The sequence below is a fragment of the Nicotiana sylvestris genome, chromosome 6 (assembly GCF_000393655.2).
Source record: "Nicotiana sylvestris chromosome 6, ASM39365v2, whole genome shotgun sequence".
Lineage (NCBI taxonomy): Eukaryota > Viridiplantae > Streptophyta > Magnoliopsida > Solanales > Solanaceae > Nicotiana > Nicotiana sylvestris.
Genome location: NC_091062.1, coordinates 121,964,604 through 121,969,616, shown reverse-complemented (window position 1 = coordinate 121,969,616; position 5,013 = coordinate 121,964,604). Strand labels below are relative to the sequence as shown.

At 32.4% G+C, this 5,013-nt stretch overlaps 1 long non-coding RNA gene across 2 annotated transcripts; it reads left to right on the top strand.

Moving 5' to 3' along the window:
• Positions 1–1,309: 1,309 nt before the first annotated feature.
• Positions 1,310–4,691, top strand: LOC104217198 (uncharacterized). Of its 2 annotated transcripts, none has more exons than XR_011400664.1 (4): positions 1,310–1,426; positions 2,437–2,546; positions 2,643–2,813; positions 4,281–4,691. It is a non-coding gene; the product is annotated as an uncharacterized lncRNA (long non-coding RNA). The 2 variants fall into 2 exon arrangements; XR_708708.2 differs by having other exon boundaries at positions 2,637–2,813.
• The last annotated feature ends 322 nt before the right edge of the window (positions 4,692–5,013 follow it).

The following is a 5,013-nucleotide window of genomic DNA, read 5'->3' as shown; positions in this document are numbered from 1 at the left end:
GAGAGAGAGAGAGAGAGAGAGAGAGAGAGAGAGAGAGAGAGAGAGAGAAGTGTATTGGTAGAATTCTTAGTTCTCACACTCAGCAGAAGTGTATTAGAAATATATCAATAAGAAATGTTAGCGATTTGTTAGCTTATAAATGGATAATTACAGAAAGTAGATGCGTATTAGTGGTATCCTTAAGTAATATTAATGATTGATTAGCCCATGTATTAATAATTAAACTAATTAAGTAGAAGTGTATTAATAGTATTCTTAAGAACTATTACTGATTGATTAGCTTATACATTGAGAATTACACTAAGTAGAAGTGTATTAATAATACCAGTAAGAAAAATTAGCGATTGATTAGCCTATACACTGAAAATTCTACTAAGTAGAAGTGTATTAGCAGTATTCTTAAGAAATATTACTGATTGTTTAGTTTATAAAATGATAACTACACTTAATAGAAGTGCATTAGTGATATCCTTAAGTAATATTAGTGATTGATTAGACTATTAATTGATACTTAACTACGTGAAAGTGGTTTAGTAGTAATTAGCTTGTAAATTAATAATAACATTAGCTTATGATTTATTTTAAATTATTAATATTAATTTCATTGTTAATTAATAATAAAGAATGAATTACATTGAAAAATATTACAATTATGGGCATAATATTTTCAGAAACTTAAATATTACACATAAATTATACAGTAAGAAGAATTATATGTTAGGTTTTTGTAAAATATTAGTTTAATTTTCATTGATTCATATTAATTTGTTAGCTTGAATTTAATTAATTGTCAATTTGATATTTTATATAATAATTACATACTAGGTAATTTGTTAGGTATGATATTTGGTATTTTTTCTTAAAATACCGAAATACTGATGCCGTACCGAAGTATATACTAAATTATAATATATATATATATATATATATATATATATATATATATATATATTATTTATTACATAAATATAGTTGTAAAATTTTACTTCTCTTTATTCTTAGTTATTTTTTTAAAATATTTCCCACCTTATATTTTCACTATACGTTCCTTTCCCCCATTTTTTTGGTTGCCCGCTTACACCCACTAAAATTAGACTTACTTTGGCACATAGGTAAATCAGAAGGGGCAGACATCAGACCTGCAACATGATCTTCTTTAATCGATCCGGAATAAGGGCAACTTCCTCAAGCAGATACTGTAACACACATCCATATAATCAATTGTTATCATTTACTTCCATCGATCTAAAAGCAACAAAGAAAAGCACCAGTGGTTTCCCCTTTTAGTTTTAGGTTTAGAAATCTAAAATCCACCATTTTCAAATCTTACTTCAACTCGGACAGACCATAGACAAATCTCTCCAGCTCTCTCGCCGTGAGTTGCGCCTGGTTTCTAGATTTTGCCTTCTCTCGCGGTTCGCAACAGGTACGATCTCGATCTCCCCCCCCTCTCTATCTAGCTATCTATATTCTGCTTCTCTTCTCTGTTTCATCTCTCTCTCTCTCTCTCTCAATCTTCTGCTCCTTTTCTCTGTGTGTTCATCTCTTGCTCTTTAAATGTTTGGTATATAAGTTATTATTGAAAGAATATGTGCACAAGTGGGTTAGGGTTTTTGATACAATCAAAATTACTGAAAGAAGATAAAGGTGATTGCAATATTGTAGTAAAATTGAGTTCTGATACATTATTTTTTATGTTCTTTTGGTGGTAGATTTTCTTTTCTTTGCTCTCAATTTTCTTTTTACTTGATTCTGATGAGTCATCTTTATCATGGAAATTGTCCTATTGCTTTCATTCTATTGCTCTAAGGGGAAACAGTATTAATGTAATTTTGTATGTTGCAAAATTTATTAGTATTAATATTGGTTTACTGTTTCATTTTTAAGGTTACTAATTTATACAGTATTTACTACATGCAATCTGTATTAGTCTTAATTTATTGTAATATGATAGTGTAAAGTCTTATACAGTATCATTTACTCCTATAAAATTAGATCTGTTTGAGTTTTCTTTTCTTTCTTCCTCCTGCAATTATAGCTAATATGACAGAGTAATATAGAGCAAGAAACTATTATGTAGAAAATAATAAATTTATTATTTGTATATGTAGATGTAACATCGTATGTGGATGTACAATAGGAACATTCCTAATCGGCGGAGTTTCAGAGATGAATTTGTACAATGTGTTGATGAGTTTATTAATCATGCTATGTCATTTATTCAAAATAAGGGGATGATTAGGTGCCCTTGTGCGAAATGCAAGTGTAGAAAATGGTTGAAACTAGAGGATGCTAAGACTGATCAATATAGTAAGGGCTTTATGGATAATTACTATGTGTGGACTAGTCATGGAGAGACTGAGGGTAGTGATGATAATTACTTGTTTTTTTTCTAACATTACTTGAATTTATTAACTCTTTTTGTTTCATTTGCAGAAGCTGCTCTTAAGAGACCCGCGAAATGTGATGAGGTTTGGAAGAAGACCCATACAAAAAGCAAAATCGGGGAAGAAGCTTGGGTTGAGCCACGGGCTGAGGAGGCTTATGTAAGATCAAGATTAACTTAAAATTCTTTTATAATGAATAATGATTGTTTATATACTAAATTTCACTTTTAATGTAAAATCGGTATAAAGAAGCAGTGGAAGAGCTCGCTAGGAGTCAGCTGACCGATGAGCAAGGCCAGTCAATCATGCCATCGGAGGAAGAAACTCTCCCATTGTGGTTGAACGTGGTTGGAGGCGTGCATAAGGGTAGAGCATACGACCTTTCCTCCGAGCGCAATTTTCATCGCCTCACGTGTGGACTACAAGGTATATACTTTTTGGTTGATAAGCTCTTCTTTTTGTTAGCTGTGTTTCGGAGTCAGTTAAAAGAATAACACATTCTGGAAATACAACCTTTTGGTTTCATGTGTTTACATGTATGGTTCAATTCGGTTATCAAAAAATATATGGCTTAGATAATTGTAATGTCTGTTACTTCAATCAGGTTTTTTGTAAAGCAAATATTGTGAATTAAACCATAATGGAGAAGGTGCTGCTATTATTGATTAAGAACAATTGATGTAGGATATATTTTCTGTAATGATAACGATGACAGTGATATAACATTGTTCGACAACTATTTATATGTATTGACTAGATGATCTGAGGAGCTCAATGTGGTGGTCATATTGATGGCTTGCTTAGTTGAAGTACAGTTTGCTAACAATCTTTAGGCAAAGTGGTTTAGGAAGATACTATCCTCCTTTAACTAGGCTTCACTATTTTTGGTGGTGGTAGTAGTAGTAGTAGTTGGATGGACTGTCTCTCTATCTATTTTCAAGAACCTCTGTTCTCGGTCTGTCTTTTTTGGTGATTCTGTTTAGTAATATCAGTTTTATTGACTTCACTAGACTTCTGGTTCCACTCTACATGCATATAAATTGACTTCCAATAAATTTACTCTGAATCATCAAGAAAGATGACCCTTTTTCGCCTACAATCTGGAATAGTTTGCTCAATTTTTTTCGATATTTGCTTTTAATCCATGAATTTGGATTTCCCTTTCTTGAATTCTTTTCCAACTTGCTTAATATTTTACGAATTTTCGATGCGGAATAAGATTGACTAACTATGAATTATTTTTATGATGCAAGTCGTTAAAATGTTTCCTGGATAATGTTATACTATAGAGGTTATGGATGAGGCAGTAGTTCTTCTTGAATATGTGGAGATCTCTTTACAGATTTTCAATCTACACTTAACCACATGACTATAACTATTATGACTCATCTAAATGCCTTGTTCTGCACTCTTTGAATTGTACTAGTTCTGTGATATGCATTGCTGTAAAGTGTTCTTTCCATATCCTTACCGAGAGGAAGGTTGGAGATTCAAATGAGATCCTTATCTGCCTGGAGAGGTTCTTTCAATTGTGGAGTTAATACATTAGAAGCTCTTCACAATATTTTGCCACATATTTAGTCTCTTCAAGATAATTATAAAGTTTAGGGCATTGCTCAATTTCTTGTTTCTATTATCTCCAATTATTTTCAGTTCTCACTAACCTGAATTACTCTAGGAATTTGACCTTGCCATTTTGTACTAACTTGGGTCTTATGCTTGTCTGATAGTATGTTCCTTGGTTGGAAATGCTCATGTTTTCTGTTTTTGATGCTTCCGTGTAGTGTAGGAATCAGGAATATTTAGTCCAAAGTCATTGCATTGCCTTAAAATAGTGTTATTCAATTCTAACTCATCGTGTATTTTTTTCACATCTCTTTTGTGGATTACAAGGTATTGGTACATCCGCCACCGTGCAAAATGAGGACCTTGAGGAGATGCGTCGAACGATTCAACAACTTTCTAGGAACTGTGCAGATGAACGAGAAAAAAGAAAGCATGAAGAGAAGATAAGAGACACACTTAGGAATGACATTGACTCCCTCAAGGCTCAAGTGAACCACTTAATCGACCTGCCCCGCTCTCCGCCAAAAAACCACATTTATGAAGAGGATGAAAGTGATGGAAATAATACAAATGATGAAGAAGATGAGGGGGAATCCGAAGATGAGTGATTTTATGTTTGATTGGATTGTTGTTTAGTTGGATGTTAACTTTGAATGTTACATTTTGATGTTTGGTTGGATAATTTTGATGTTTGATGGGATAATTTGGATATTTGGCTGTTTGATGGGATAATTTGGATGTTTGGATATAGTTTATAAAGTTTTGTTGTTGTTAAGTTGGGTTTTATTGTGGTTGCATTTTATTTTGCATTGTAATATTCTGCTGGCAGGTGGTGCAACAAAAAAATAGGCACTGCCTGCCAAAAATGTACCAGATTTATCAAGGGACCTACCGATAGAGTTCGTTGGAATAACTATTCATTTTCAATCCAGAATTCTTAATTAGCGAGGGAGTTCGTTGGTAAACTTGAACCAAATTTTCAGATTTGGTTGAAAATACCGACAGATAGCCATCGGAATATGAATTTATTCATATTTTTAATTTTTATATTACTAAATTA